The sequence below is a fragment of the Cavia porcellus genome, unplaced genomic scaffold (genome assembly GCF_034190915.1).
Source record: "Cavia porcellus strain 051 isolate PalLab524CR breed Dunkin Hartley unplaced genomic scaffold, mCavPor4.1 scaffold_27, whole genome shotgun sequence".
NCBI classification, from domain to species: Eukaryota; Metazoa; Chordata; class Mammalia; order Rodentia; family Caviidae; genus Cavia; species Cavia porcellus.
In genome coordinates this window covers 43,996,775-44,013,516 of record NW_026947510.1, presented here as the reverse complement: position 1 = coordinate 44,013,516, position 16,742 = coordinate 43,996,775, and the positions used below count along the sequence as shown (strand labels likewise).

General features: G+C 38.0%; 1 protein-coding gene across 19 annotated transcripts in view; it reads right to left on the bottom strand.

Annotated features, from left to right (window-relative positions):
- Window positions 1-16,742, bottom strand: part of Plekha5 (pleckstrin homology domain containing A5) — a 237,595-nt gene that overhangs the window by 147,402 nt on the left and 73,451 nt on the right. The window contains exon 4 of one of the 19 annotated variants that reach the window (XR_010043878.1): window positions 9,941-10,299. The exons of the other annotated variants lie outside the window; for them this stretch is intronic. The gene's annotated coding sequence lies outside the window, so the exon portion shown is untranslated. The remainder of the gene's footprint in view (window positions 1-9,940; window positions 10,300-16,742) is intronic. 19 annotated transcript variants of the gene reach the window in all.

Sequence of the window (16,742 nt, the reverse complement as noted above, 5' to 3'; positions counted from 1 at the left end):
CATCTCTATCATCACAAAAATTTCCCTTATGTCTCACTCAATTGATTCCCACTCTTATATCTAGCCACAGATACCCACTGATCTGTGTTGTTACTATAACCCATTTTTTAAAGAAAATTTCCTATAAACAAAATCATACAACATGTAGTCTCTGTGTCTGGCTTCTTTTAGGTAGCATCATGGACTTAAATTCATGCCACACACATACCAGTCAACTGTTTCTTTTTATTGCTGGACAGCACTCTACCTTATGGACATAACACAATTTGTTTATCCATTCATAGCAGTTCCTGTTTAACTGGACTATTTCCAGTTTTGGGATTCTTATGAATGCTGCTGCTATCAACACTTCAATTCAGGATAAATCTTTGTATAGACCTCCTTTTGTTCCTTTTGGGTAGATCACTGGGAGTGGAAATGCTCAATCCAGTTTACAATCAACCTTCTTAGAAACTGCCAACCTATTCCCAAAGTGGCTACATGTATCATCTTACATGCCAATCATCAATATAAGACAGTTCCAGTTTCTTCACATTCTCTATATTGTTGATCATCATCTATGGGAGTTTCTCAGTATGGTTTTAATTTGTAAATCCTTAACATCTAACCATGTTGAACATTTCATGTGCTCAATGGCCATTTGTGTAATATTATATGAAATATGTTTGAATCTTTTATCCACTTTTAAACAGGGTTGTCTTCTTATTGGACTCTAAGTATGCTCAGGCATTCCGGAAGATTCCTGGACAGACAGGTGATCTGCTCACATCTCCTCCCAGTCAGGGACTTGTCTGTACTCTTTTTTTTTTTTTTGTCTTTTTTCGTTTTTATTGGTACCAGGGATCGAACTCACGATTGGCATGTAAGATGATACATGTAGCCACTTTGGGAACTCACGACTGCTTGCAAGGCAGGCGCTTATGCCGCTGAGCTAAATCCCCAGCCCCCTTGTCTGTACTCTTTTAAGCATAATACAGAAAACAGAAGCTTTAAATTTTGATGAAATCTAGTATTGACTTTTCTTTTATAACTCAATAGGATATTTAGTAAATTTTTACCTGACCCAAAGTTGTAAATATTCTGTTTTACCTTCTTACATTTAGGTAAATAAACTATTTGGCATTAACACCTATGTGTGATGTGATTACTGTAAAAGCCTATGATCTCCTACAGGTTTTTCAGGGGGTATCTAGTGTTGGTTTTTTTTTTTGGTGGCACTGGGGATTGAACACTAAGCTGTATCTCCAACCCTTTTTAAAATTTTTTATTTTGAGACAGGACCTTACTAAATTGTCTGGGCTGGACTAGAACTTATGATCCTTCTGTCTTAGGCTCCCAGAGTGCTGGGATAAAATGCATGCACCACCACAGTTGATTTGTTTTTTCTTTTTGTGTATGGCTTTCCATTTTTACAACATCATTTGTTGAAAAGATTACCCTTCTTTCACTGAATTCCTCTGTGTCCTTTGTAAAAATTCCTCCCTTAATTTTAGAAAGCATAAACAATATGAAAAGAAAGCATTAAATAAAATGAGTCAAAATACAGACAGATGTGGACTGAAAAAGAAGAAAAAGCTAATGAAGTTATAGCTTCATTCATGCATTTATAATGCATGGTAGTTTCTATTTTTCTTCCTTGGATAACTAAGTAGTGTGCTATGAATGAAAAAAAAGGGGGTGAAATAAAAATTTTAAAATGAGCACTCAAAAGTTTAGAACATTTGTTGTGCGGACTAGAAAGGCACCTGAAGAATGAACACCATCAGTTTAGACAGGTTGTTTTCTCTACCAGTCTGGTAAGTGATTATAGCTAGGCATACAGACTCTAGGACTTATATTATTTCTTCCACATCCAAGAAAAATGAAAAGCAAATCTATCCAGAAAGAGAAAAGGACACAAAGATTTTTTAAAATGAAGTCCCACCTAACTTAGAGAATAAAATACAGAAGCAATATAGTTTCCCCAAAACACTCAAAGTCTCAGCCTATGCTTTCCACCCACGGCTCCTGTGACCATTGGTTTTGATCCTGTGTTTTGTTTGCTTTGTTTTTTTTTAAAAGCGGAACTCAGTGTTTCAGCATAAAGCAGCCTGCAGCACAGTTATATGAAAGTCTGTAAGCATGGCTATCAAATAATTAACTGGAAGTCCCCAAGATCACATGGTAGGGGATTCACTAGACAAGCCTCAAAGAAGCTCGAGAGGCCGAGGAGCGGGGGTGCTATCTTGAGAACAAGAAATAAACCACAAGTTGGAAACAGCTGCTGCCACTGTCACCATTTCCTTCTTCGGGACAAACAAATGACACTTTTCATTGTTGAACACAACAGCAACCAGTCATGAAGTACTGACATGGTGCATTGTTCATGAAAAATTCCTACTTATACTTTATTTATTTCTTGCTCAGAGATATTCCAGAAGGTATCAGAAAGAAAAGAAAGCTTGCAGAAACTTGATTTCTAAATATTCAATCTTAATAACTTTGACAAACAGAACTTTTTAAACTGTATACCAAGAAGTGAGCCCCTGGGGTTATAAAATAAAAGAAATAGTAATAAGAAGATCAGGGACATATATTTGCAAGTCTTTGGCAGAGGAATACATTCTGCATAGTAATTTGTCGCTATCTGATAAAAGAGAATTATAAATTTTAAAATACATTTTCATAAAATAAATATCCCAGTGACTTTTACAGAAACAAAAACACTTAACATCTACTTAGTATGTGGCAAGATAATGAATAGACCTATACATAGTATTTTGGCATTCAAATTGTCTCTTGCTAAATTCTGAGACTAGAAGAAAATGCCTCATGCTTCACTAGAAAAACAAAAGCATACACAAAACCATTTTGCTGTTTTATAAAGGTAATAAAAGAAAAATATTCTTGAAATAGTGCATTACATAAATAAAAAGAAAACCTGGGGGTGCGATATGACTATTATTGCTTTCTACTAAGATACAGAATAATAAATATTTCTTAGTGCCCCCTCCTCAAAATGAGAGTAATTTCTTTCATTCTGCCTACCAACATCACTCATGTGATCACAGTTAAAATAATACTGCTAAGTATTATAGAAATTTGTAACTTTTAAAAATAATTTGTTCTCAATTCTCTATGATCAAGGTGATTGTTCTGTATACCTAAAATGTATCAATAAAATTTAATGTAAAAAAATAATTTGTTCTCTTTGTTGATCACCCTACAAATTTGTACTAGCTACCAACCCTGACAGATGCTGTTCTAGCATCTAGAGGAGCAGAAAAGTCTGCATCCTCAAGGAGCTTATATTCTCATGGGGAAAGCATTACAAAGAAGAAGAAAACAGTAGGAAAGGATTACGTAAAAAAACAAGGTAGTTTAAGTGAATGCAGGGTCAGTTAAAACCCCCCAGGAGCCAATGTTCAGATTTAGGTACTGACTTCGATGGCACAGAAATGGGAAAGAAATCTATGTAGAATGGCACAATTTACATTTTGGCCCTACACTCTGCATTATGAAGAAAAAGGTCTGTGTGACCAATTGGTTGGGAGGAAAATGGTTAAGAGTTGATGTTTAAGAGGGATTAATGCAAGTATTGTTGGATTTTTAACCCAGAGAAGGGATTTTGGATCTTGTTAAGTGCTATGGGAAAGCCACTAAAGACTGTGACACTGTGATATGATCTCATTCACAATTCTAAGATGACTGGATTACAAAAGGTCAAGAACAGTGGCAGAGAAGAGCTGAGAGGCTACTGCAGGTGCTTGGCAAAGGTGGTGGCAGAAGTAGTAGGTGCGGCAGAGATGAGGAAGCAGGCATGTCTGGAGCACCCTTTGCAGAGGAGGAAGTATCCAAGGAGTTCACTGCCAAGCTGCAGGAAAAAGCGGTGGTAAGCACAGAAAAGAGAAATTAAGATGACAGCAAAGCCTGCCACGCTGTTTTTCTGATGGCACTCATTAGATACAAATACTGAGAGGTTGGTAAGTGAGAAGGTCAGGAAAGAGCTGCAGATATACGGATGATGACTGGCATAATATACACAAAGAGCTTGGATGTGAAGGAAGGGACCCAGGGTAGGTGTTATGTCTTTATCATTCAACAACAACACCTATGTTTCAGGTTCCATGCTTGGTGTATCTGTGAAAAAATGAGCTCCTTGCTCTCATGGGCTTACACTCTCAGAGAAGAAAATTACAAATGGGCTAAATAAGGAAAAGTTGTATATAAGGCAGTAAGTATTATGAGGGGAAAAGAGCTGGGGTGTGATTGGGGTGATGGGAGTTAAATAGGGGTCACAGCATCACTCAAAGTTGGATATGGGCACGTGATTAATCTTTCATTTGCACAGGAACATGACCAGAAAGGGCTTACTATTCATACCATGCATGCGAAAAGGTGAGACAAGACAGAAATTTTCCAGATTTTCAGTGCTAAGAAACTGAGGAAAAGGATTAGAAGGAACTCATGCTTTTTCTCATTTGCCTCAGTAAGAAACTTGCTTTGTAAGAGGGATTCACAGCAGTGAGATGCAAAATTTTTCATTCATTATATTCCTATATGACCACTGTCACTATGGTACTAACAAACAACAACTGCTCCAGTTGCGGCTCCCTCCCATCTTCCCACTTCTCCATTCATTGCATAAACAGCAGTGTCTACAACACTGAAGCAGACTCTCTGTGTATTTGGAAGTCTTGCTGCACTTTAGGAAAGTTATTTGACTTTAAAATATCTATAGTAAGCTCTGCTGTCGTAAAAAAGCGTAATTAACCAATATACCAATAACGATAGTAGGATATGTTCTTTAAACTATTAAAATGATACCAGAACTTAAATTACCTATCTTAATGCTGTTTTGGAAAAATTACTTGCTCATAGTTTGTGGTTCAAATTTTTTCACATGAATTTAATAATACATGAGATTTTCTAGTTGACCTATAAAGAATCAACTATTGTATTACCTTCATGTAATTTAACACATTTGCTTGAAATAACTGATCCTTAAATTTTTTTTAAGAAATCATCACCAACAGCATACATCTATAATCACAACACTCTGGAAAGCTGAAGCAGGAGGATGACAAATTCAAGTGAGACTCCATCTCAAAATTAAAAAAAAAAAAAAAAAAAGGCTGGAGATGTAGCTGAGGGAAAATGTCCTAGGTTTAGTCCTCAGCACCACAATAAATAATCATTATGACATATAAAAACATAATGCCAATAACGAAAAAAAGAATAAACATTTTTCAAGTAGTTTAGGAAAACATCCCAAGATCTCCTGTTGCTGCAACAAAATAATATTCAAGAAACCAGACTCAAACCACTATGAAAGGTCTCAGAAAGAATGCAGCTATTGCTTTTTTAAAATTAAAACTAGACAGAGACACTTCAGTCATCTCAATTAGTGTAGGTAAGGCAAAGTCACACAAACATGAATAAAAAATAAGATGCTGGAAATCAAAAGTATAATCCACAGAGAAGAATGGCTCCAAATTAAAGTTTATCTCTACCAAGGAGTGTGTCATGGAGTTGTTAAAAGTAAAGCAGAGCTGTACCCGCTTTGCTGTTGTGGAAGACAGCTAATGCGCCCCCACATGATCCTGAGTAAACATGCAGGTAGTAGTTACAGTCGATACCAAGAATGGGGATAAGGGCTACTCTTACTTTTCACATTATACCCTCTTGTGCCATATGATTGTGATACTAATGTATTTGTAATATCATTAACAATTAAAGAGAAAGAAAGAATATGGGAAAAGAACAAGTATGGAGAAAGGGAGAAGAAAAAGGAGGGGGAAGTAATAGGAGGCAGGAATACATGGCATGTATACGGGCTCGCAGTGTGGTCAGAAGATCTGGGCTGTGTGTGGTATTTCAATCTCAGGTCTGAGTCAAACTACCAGAGTTAAACTCCTTAAGTTCAGTTTAAGGAACTGAACATTCCTTAAGAACATGGGAAGAACATTATCTTTTCTTGTATAAAGTTATTGTGAGCATTAAATAAACAGTTTTTTGAAGTTTGCTCAGCATAGAATACTGCGTATTATTTTTATGTTGTGAAGTTAACAGGCTAAAATAAAACTGCTTCTTATCTAAACTATTTCCTTTTCACATCGTTCACATCTTTCACATCTTTATTTTTCTGTCTCTGTCCTGCTGGTACCGGGAATTAAACCCAGGGCCTTCCTCCTGAGCTACAATCCCCAACTCTGCTCTACCTCTTTATTTTTAGAAAAGTTCCCCAGGCTGGGCTTGAACTTTCAACCCTTCTGCCTCAGACTTCCTGAGTGCTGGGATTTTAGGCCTGTACTACCACATCCAATTTATACTTTCATTTTAAAATACATTGCATTTGGTATAGATCTTTTTCATGAGTTTAAGAAAGCCGGTTTTATTAATGATTACAAAGCCAACCTAGTAAAATAGAGGTACCACTACAAATATATTTCATCTGAAGAGTTCCTATTCCAGTTGTACAAATGCTTAATTTCTTGTCCTTGTTCACATTATCTTGAAACAAATTCTGTGTCTTTGATTCAGAAATTTCAATATTCAATTTGGGATCTTTCATAAGACTGGTAAATACCTACCCATTCTTCAAATCATTCTGCAGTAGATGGGTAGAGAAAAAACACTGCTGAAGGGCATAGTCTCAAGGCTACAGATTTATATATTAAATAAAATAAAATATAAAACATCTAACCATATGCCAGAATATATTATGTTCAAGTAAATATACCTAACATCCAATGTGAAAAAAAATTTAATAAATTTTTAAATTGTTTCCTCACAATAACTTAATTTAGTCAACATTACATTCACATTTGCTTTTCAAATGCTGGCTTTATGACTTCCTATATGGATCTAGTCGAAGCACATGAATTATCTTAATAAAGTCTAGTCTAATGTAGCATCTTTTTTATGAATTATAACCCTCTTGTAGTTATTTTCTTCAAAAACTTTTTAAAAGCTGGCACAACTGGCATTAACAGATATATTTTATATGTTTAAAATATACTTTCATGCTACTACCCTTGGATATATGCATCTCATCCATATTTCCTGACCTATTCTAATAATGCAAAAGTCTAAAAACAAGGAGCAACAAATTATTTTAGGCCTTGTGAACCAAATAGTCTCTGTCACAACTGTCAGCCCTCCTATTATGAGAAAACAGCCCTAGAAATTACAAAAACAAATGAGCACGACCATGTTCCAACAAAACCCTATTTACCAAAACACGTTGGACATGGTCTATGAGCCATGGCTGCTAACTGATCGAGTACAGGTACGTGGAATGTTCAGTTACCACTTCCTTACACATTTAGTACAAGTCATTCACCATTTATTTAGTGGGTTATTTCACTTTGTAGTGATTAGGATTACCAGTTTACTAACAGGAAATTTTTCATATTAATAATTTCATTAAAATTCTCAATATTTAAGTTTTCATGATTTTGCATTTCACTAACGAAACAACAGTACTGAGTCATTCAGGCTTTGCTCATGAATCCATTTCTAAAATTTATCATCTTTACACCTTTGACTTGGCTCCAAATTTCTGTGAGAAGTAGAAATGTTAGTACTTCTCTGTAAATTCAATGCTTTTGACAGACTAAAAAATAAAGAAAGCGTTTACATGTGGAGAGGCACACATAAGAGTATCCAACTACTCAGCCCCAACTTGTCAGCCCATGGTCCTCCAGCACAGGCCTACCTCAAACTATAGCCTCTTAGAGACCCTGAGCCAGAACCAAGCTGCCAAACAGCTGCAGAGTCCCCAGCCACAGAAGAGAGAATGGTGATGGGGAGGGATCTCAGGACTCAGTTGGGGATGACTGCAGACCGCGGTGGGGTGGATCCTCCTGCCTCTGCTAAGTTTAAAGTGAAGCTTACTTAGGACTACTGAATAGGAGGAACTCTTGCGGCAGCAGTTGGTGCACAGTTACTGAATTTAGGGGAGCAGAGTGATGTCAAGGACAACCAATCAGGCTGCACAGAAGTAATGGACATGACTGTTCCTAACACTACGTTAACTCACAGCAGGCCATGTGCCAAGCTGTCAAGGTCATCTGAGTGCTACATGCAGTACTGGCCCACAGCCCACAGTAACGTTCAAAAAGCAGGTCTTACTTCACTTCCATTCTTGCCTGCAAACTCAGTCGCCCAGGGCAGTATTTTTTAAATCGAAAATGGGGTTAGCGGATGCATGCTTTAGCACACATAATGAAACAGGAGAGAAGGCACAAGTAGTAAAGGAGCAACACTGTTTGCTGCATTTGAGTCTCAACACCTCTCACCTCTAAATAAACACCCCTGGCTTTTAATGCAGATGGTGGCTCTTGGACAGACAGTTTAAAACCAATGACAGAAAATACCAAATGTTTATATCCTAGGAAATAACGAGTCACTTGACAGTCCCAATTCTGATCCATCTCATGTTCCTCTTCTAACTTCTCTTTTGCCTGCTCTCTGATTAGCTAGGCTTCACTGCTTGTCTTCACTTGGTTTTTTGAGACAGGATCTTGATCTGTAGCCTCGGCTGGCCTTGAACTTTCGGTGGTCCTGCTGCCTCGGCCTCCTGAGGACTGGGATTATGGGAGGGTGTCACCACGTCAGGCCTTCACTTTGATAGTTTTAAATCTCTGAACATTGGCTTTGGCCAGTTATTTTTTTCTTAGCCTTACTTTAACCCACTGTGGGAGGATCAAGAATAGGAAAGTCTTTCTGGGAACTCCATTTAATGTAACCTTGCTGGGTGTCCAACAAGAGTGAGGAAGCAATAAGAGGAAGATCACACAGTAAACTTGTGGTGACTATGAGATCACAGAAGCTTCTGGATAAATAATTAGGTATGCAGGCTGACAAGGCTACTGTTTAACTCTATGTTGTCTAAGCAGTAACTGCAAGTACTTCCAGGTTATTCTTATTTGTGTGCGATATGTAGAGCTCTGCTTACATGACAGGGGCCACAGATGCAGTGTGGTAACTAGCACTGCACTGCTTTCTCTTCCACAGTGCTTTTGCATTAAGCTGATGAATGAGTGGCTAATAAAAAAAGTTCCTGGGACTCAAAAGATCAGAGATTCATCCACTCAATAATGCATTCACTTATTTGCAATGCTTCAAAAGAAAAGCTTTCTTATTCTTAAGTTGTTTCTAGCTGTAAGCCAGTAATTCCACTGGTAACATAACTGTTAGTAAATACAGCTGAATATTTCCTATAATTTTCTAGAAAGATAAGGGAGGATTTCAAGATTACTTCAAAATAAGGAGAAACAAAAAAGGATCAGGGTGATGACTGGGCATGGATGAGCTTCCTTCCATCAAGAGGACATTGGAGTTTAAGAAATGGTATGCAGTCTGACAGGGTGGTGCACTTTTGTAATCATAGCACTCAGGACACAGAGGCAGGAGTTCAAGGCCAGCCTGGGCTGCATAGTGGGTTTAAGGCCCACTAGACTACACAGCATGATCCTGAAAACAAAGCAGGAAGCGGGGGGGGGGGGGCAGGCTATGGAAAAATGATACTAAGAGTAAGAATCAGCTGAATAACAACTCTTTAAAATACATGGTATGAGGAATCAATGTTATAACCAGATTTCAACAAATAATAAGAAAATGAATACCTTTAGATAAACACAAAAGGCAACTAATCAAATTCTTCCAGAATGATATAAAAAATAAAAGAGGGCATTAAACTACAAAAAGTGCTAAAGCAAGAAGAACTGGCTATCTCAAAAGGTATTTTATAATAAACAACTTCCCCAATTTTTATTCATTTTTCAAAAAACAATTATTCATGTCAATAACATTTTAACACACTTATGTCATTTAACCGTATCACTGGCCTAAACAAGACTTGAGTTCATCAATCTAAACAGCAAGAGTATATTGCTTGCCAAACTGCCTTTCCTAACTTACTTGTGGGCTCCATACTGGGAACTTGGCTGCCTACCTGAGGTCCCACTTGGCTTTCTGCTCATGCTGAACATACCCCAGGCTGATCTCCTACTGATCTTCAGTCTTCAATTCACAACTCTTGTCCAACTCTCCCTGTCTCCCAAAAAACCATTTTGAAATAATGACACTCTGCCCAGCCACTTAAATCATGAAACTGGAAATTATGCCCAGCCCTGCCCTGGTAAACGTGGTTGGCCAGCCTCCCACAGCTGTCACCGCCTTCCCCCTCTGGTCCCAGGCAGCAGCTTCATTATTCTTCCCCTTTTTGCTGCTTTTCCTCCCATCGTTCTGCAGGGACACAGCTTCTCTCATATCCTGTGAGTCTTTTCTGCCTAGAAGGCTCTTCTCTGGTTTCTGAAAGATTAATAAACATCTTTATGTGTGCATTATTGTACACTCACAATATCGAAAATATCACTGACATCTTTTCTGTTTTTGAGGCAGGATCTCACTGTATAGTGCAGGTAGGGTGAAAGAAGAGGAAAATTATTTTATAGGAAAGTAGTAGCAGAGAGGACTGGACCCTTCAGTTTTCCTTTTTTTTTGTCTTTTTGAGACAGGGTCTCGCTATGCAGTTCAGGCTGGCCTTGAGCTCACTTTGTAGCCCAGGCTGGTCTCGAACTCACAATGATCCTCCTGCTTCAGCCTCTCAAGTGCTGAGATTACAGGCCTGAGCCAGCCACCATGCCTGCCTCTTCCTTTTTAATTTTACTTCAAAATCCTTAATATTAAAATAAAATTCTGATCAAGACACTTCTACTGTCAGCTATTCACGTGGGGAGCACTTTGTTACCCCCTCCCATTCCTCTTTTTCCCTCCATCTGTGTCATCAGGACCTTGGTTGGACCAGCAGTATTCTTTTGGTTTTGTTTTGTTTTTGTTATTTGCAATCCTGCCTCAGCCTGTTGGGATTACAAGTATGTACCACCAGGCCTGGTTCACCAGCAGGGTCCTCACAAGTGGCAGACTCAAAAATGATGCCTACTGCTTAAAGAAAGAGATGAAAATACATACGTAATCTGACTAAGAATCTTAGAAAAACAAGTGGTAGTTTCTTTGTCGGCCATCATTTTCTAAGTATTCGCTACAGAAATATTTCCCACTCCTTAGAACCACAGAAACATGAAATAGGTCACATTTTTTAAAAAATTAAAGTTGTCTAATGTCACATTCATAAAAACATGTTCAAAGATGTCCCCTGTATGGGTATTACATCCCAGGTAGGTAGAAACTCTTTCCCAGTTGGCTAAGAGCTCTATCTAAGCACAGGTCAGGAGCACTGAGACGGGGCTGAGCTCTCCTGGAGGAATGCAAATTGGGCTGCTGAGCTGGTCTACCTTTTCTACTTCCCTTTGCACTTCAAAATCCATCTTAGTGTTTTCTTCATCTAAGCCCGAACGCATTGACAGTTGTCACAAGTTGGGCTACAGCACTGGTCACACGGCAGCCAGCATACAAGGCAGTCCCTCGCAATTCTACCTCTGGGCACCAAACCCTTATGCAGTCCCCACTTCCACATGAAGTAGATCTCACTTTTGCATCCCACAGGATGTTTCAAAAATGACAGCATCTGACCTCTGAGGCCAGGTCACTGAAGACTACATGGCTTTTCTCTCCTGGGTCACTCACTCCAGCTGATGCCGACACTGTGACCAGAAGAATTGCCAATAACCAGGATCAAGCTGGAGGCCAGATTCATCATGTCTTCAGATGACTGAAGCCTTGACTAACATCTTGACCAACTCCTAGGAGAATCTGAGATAGAACCACCCAACTAAATCACTTCCATAACTCCTGGTCCACGAGAACTCAAGATACTAAATTTTTACTACTATTGTTAAGTGGCTTATGAACTAAGATATAATACTGCCTTTTCATAATTGTGTGTAAAATCAACTTGAAGTTCAGCAATTTCAGAAATTTTACATGCTAAAGAAGACACTTTGTTACCTAAATCTGGAGCTCAAATGTTAGATCTAGATGTATCAAAATCATGCTCTGGGAACTCCTTAGTAAGATCTCACACACTATTTACTGCCACTAAAGGCTGGGACACTACTACACTTGGAAAAGCATCCTCAAAATACTGATAAAGACTGGCATATAAAGGATGAAAATTGCATATTTGACAGTGCACCAATAAATGCAATAGGAATAAAAGAAATTATGATGCCAAGGAGGGTTAGATTGTTACTTATTTGCAATGTCTCTTTCACCCAGCAGAGGGCAGGAATGACATATGATTTCTCCTTCACCTGGCAGTACCTAAGGCATTTAGAAGGAATAAAATAAAAATTCTGCAAAAATGAGGGAGAAAGAAAAGATGCTTGCTTGTAAATGGAAAGAGACTGATTTCGACTATAACTCCAAGAAGACATCTTGTAGCTGACAGCTAAGTTTGCATACAGTGCTTCTAGGGATAGACACAAAGATATTCTAAAAAGGGAATAAAGTACAGAAAATACGTTGAGGACTCTTAAGTCAGCTTCGTGAAGATATGACCAAGACATAGGGAAAATGAACTGGACTCCACTGTTACCTCAACTTTTTATTTTCCTACCAATTAGAAATTGATATTATTATTATTTTGGAGAGAGAATCTTGCTATGTAATTCAGCTTGCTATGTAGCCCAGACTGGCCTTGAAATCATGGTGATCCTCTTGCCTCAACCTCTTGAGTGCTGGGATTAAAGGCAAGTGCCCACACATCCAACCAATACTATTATTTTGTTAAATATCAGTTACTATAGAAAACATAAATTTGGTATACTAAATTCAAGTCCATACTTAAATTATCTATATAGGACTATGATCCAACTTTCTTGTTCTACTTAATCAAAATAAATATCACTGTGTACCTGGCAGGAGCCACATCACTCAGGAGCAGTGCCCAGAAAGAAGTGATCATCTTCTCTGTGACCACCTTAATTTAATCACCATAATTACTCAAAGACATTAAGTGACCACAGATCACTGTGCCTGTGATCCCCAAAGACTCCCAAACCTTCACAGCGCATTATTTTCTAACTGCTCTATTATTTTTAATTTTACCTTCCAACAACTTATTGAATTATGTTTTAAAATATTCATTATTTTCAGTTCAATTGGAAGCTTACTCTTGATGACCAAATCAGTAAAATCGTTTCTTTTTCAAGTTACTTGGCCAGGGACATAGACATCTTTACATCTGTATTTTATGAGGCAATTGGCAAATTATGTTGCCTGTATGTTATGGTCTGATTCCTAGATCTAAGATTTATGGTTGGCAAGTAATTTATAAAATATAAATAAGGTGAATAATGAATAAAATGGAATCCCAGTATTTCAAAAAGGATGGCCCCGCAAAAGAGGCTGAAGGATATAAATGGATTAATTACTGATTAATCTAAAAAGCATTAAAAAAATTCTATCTCCTCAATTATAATAAATGACAACATGTTATATTACAATAAATTGTTTCAAAGATGGTCATTAATTAGTGCATGAAAATACTGTATCTAGACTCGTGAAGCCTATTTCAGTAGAATAGAGCAGATGCACTTGGTTCAGTGGTTCCCTACACATATGTACATTTGTTACTCCTCTGTACACTTGGTATTATATAAGTACAGATATTCTCAGGAGCTTGAGATTCTTCTAGCCTCAAATCACAGACAATCTAATTCATATCAGTTTAAGCAAAAGGAAGGAACTTATTGGCATGAGTAAGTCCCAGCACACATTCAGGAATGGATGGTCTTATAGACTCAAATAAAAAATCAAGATCTCTGACTCTCCACCTCTGTTTTGAGCCCTCCATGAGGACAGCTAAGCTCAAATTTGTATGGCTTCAATCTCAACACAAAACATTCTTCTCTAGAGTATAAGAAAAGAGCCAGGTTGGAGGTTCCACACTGTACTGCCCTGACTGACCAAACCCAATGCTTTTCTCTGCTTCAGTTCATAAGCTCTGCATTTGTCTCCACTGACTGTAAGGATCACTCTTTGAAGCAGCTTTTGCTCCTTCTGATTTTGGCTTTGAAGATCTGATTTGTGGGGTTCTACCTCTCTGAGTTTTGTAGGCACTCCTAGGTCCTTTCTTTTTTCTCTTGTAGTCTATTTTACCTATTGCTCCTATTCAAATAACTCTCAAATCATCTTTAAAATTCTATTCTACCTCGGTGCTGGAGATGTAGCTAAGTGGTAGAGCATTTGTTTATCTAGTATGTGTAAGGCCCAGAATTAATGCTATAAAAAATCCTTTATAATTGTAAAAAGAAATGTATATACCTCAAAACCTACCAGAATATTCAAAATAATCAATTCTTTAACAAAACTAATCCTTCCCGCTTCTCAGAAGTCTCTCCAGGAATAATCTGACTGACCTGCTGGGCTTCAGAGTTTAGCTCAGGCAGGACCCACTCCTGGTAAGGGTGCCTGCTGGGGTGGGTGTGTTCAAGGCTGCACTCACCCCATCTTGGCTCTGGAGCCAGCTCAATGTGACCCCACTGAGCCCTGCTGGCAACAGAGCATGTGTGCCGAGGAGGGCACCTGTGCCCTGTGTCACGCACAGGGTTGCGCATGAAGTCTCACAAATATTTAATGAGGGGGAGAGAAAGGGACAGGCGCTATATCTACCAAACAGCTGTAATTTCATTAGTTAAAAATAATTATTACTTGCCAAAAACATCAGCAAAAGCAGACCTTTTTCCATTTACTAAAACTGATGAAGGCTTAGTGAGGTCTGGGCAACAAGACTACTTAACCAAAATTTACAAAATGGAAAGTCAGAACTGAAACAGAATTTAAAATTGAACAACAGTCCAATGCAGGCCAGATGTGCTTTCTAGGGCCCCTCACAGGACTCTGCTGTTCCTCAGCACACCGAGAGGCCCTTCAGAGACAAAGTGCTCACTGGGAAATGACTCGGTCACCTTACTCCAAACCACTTGCTTCTCAGTAACAGTCCTCCTAACATCAAAGTGTCTGCAATTTCTACAATGACTCCTTTGAGAAATTCACTGTTTTATTAGTTTCTGTGACAGGGACCATATTACTCTGAGAAGCCTACGAGAAGGTTCATATTACTCCCATTTTACAGATGAGGAAATTTGGGCCTGGAGGCTTCTCAGAGTTAACTGCACCCGAAGAAAAGCACTGAAGCACACAGCACTCTCACGACAGGACATGTCCCAGGGCTGCCTGTTATGTGTGCAGACAAGGCCAAGGTTTGCCTGCTGTCACCAAGCCCACGCCCTTCCAAAGTCCCCTGTTAAGGGCTTTCTTCACCTACACCAGGGAGGCAGGGTTCATACTCATCTTGTTCCAAATGTATTTTTCAAATAATTTATTCCTTCCCGTGACTTGAAGTTGGGCTTGATTTTGATCTTGAATTCATCCTTGCTACTCTCTGCCCTCCTTAAAGTCCCTCACAGCAATCAAGATTTATGTTTATTTTCACCACTGGCTTTCAAACTTTAATACGTACCAATTCTCTATTCAAGGCTGCTCAAAATCTAACTTTCAAAAAAAGTTAAGACATTTGATCAGCAATGAGAAAACAAGAGTTTTGATACATAAGTCCTTCAAAACAAACCCAAAGTCTATCTTCTGGCTTAAGTCTGCTCACGCTGACACCAAACCCTTGCAGTCTACTGTTTCTAGAACTTCCTTTACCACAGCCTCAGAATCTTTATCCTATCCAGCCCAGCCCCTGACAGCCACGGCAACACACAACACAGCTAAACACGTGTATTTTTGATATTTACTTATAGTTGTTAAATTGTAGCATTATATTGTAGTTTATATTGTTGTTTCTAGGGAGCAAGATAAAATATTTCTGATATTTCTACTTCCTCTTCATTACTTCTGAATGATTCTGATGCAGACACCAGGCAACATTAATTCAAACGTGGTGAGGGCCTATTAAGTGCCACTTGGTCTTACTAGGGGCAAACTGAGAACACATAAAACACAGTAAAAGTAAATTTCAACTTCTGTTATTAACCATAATCAAATTTTTTTACTTTTTTTTTTTTTTAACTTTTTATCGGTACCAGGGATCGAACTCACGACTACCTGCTTGCAAGGCAGGTGCTTATGCCGCTGAGCTAAATCCCCAGTCCCTAACCATAATCAAATTTACAAATCACCTGTATAATTATTTTCTTAAAATAACCTTGTTTCATAGAAATTGTCATTTATTTTTAAGTTTTCCACACAAAAACTTTGCAAGAAACTGAAGTTCTGTCTCTTCTGAGAAAGATCAGTGTATAAGAATACCACAAACATCAAAAATATCAAACCTTTCTCATTGGCAGTAAGAAAAGAAAGTAACAGCTTGGAGAGGGAAAAACAAATCTATCTGTAGCTCAAACTCTACAAATGTAAAGAAAAAGTGCCCTCCTCTGGCCAAACAAAAAATTTAACATTTTAGGTGAGAAGAGTTATTTTCAGGGTTTTAAATGATATATAAGAAAGCCAGAAGGAAAAAAAAAAATAGTAATCCAACAGTATACATTTGTTATAGCCTTTAATATAACTATTTGTTGCTAAAAATCATAACTATTTGTATCATACTATATAAATCAAATTAAATGATATATTATCTCTCAGTAAGATATACTGAAAATATACTTGGAAGACTATACATTGCTGCCAGTCTTATTTGCAAATCAATATCAACTAGTATAAATTTATATTCTAATGACAAGACAGACTTATAATTGTCACATGTAAATATCTAGGGGGAAAATCACATTGTTTTCCTTTTATGGGTTATCCAAATGCTTGAGACTAGAAGCATTCAGACATCAGAA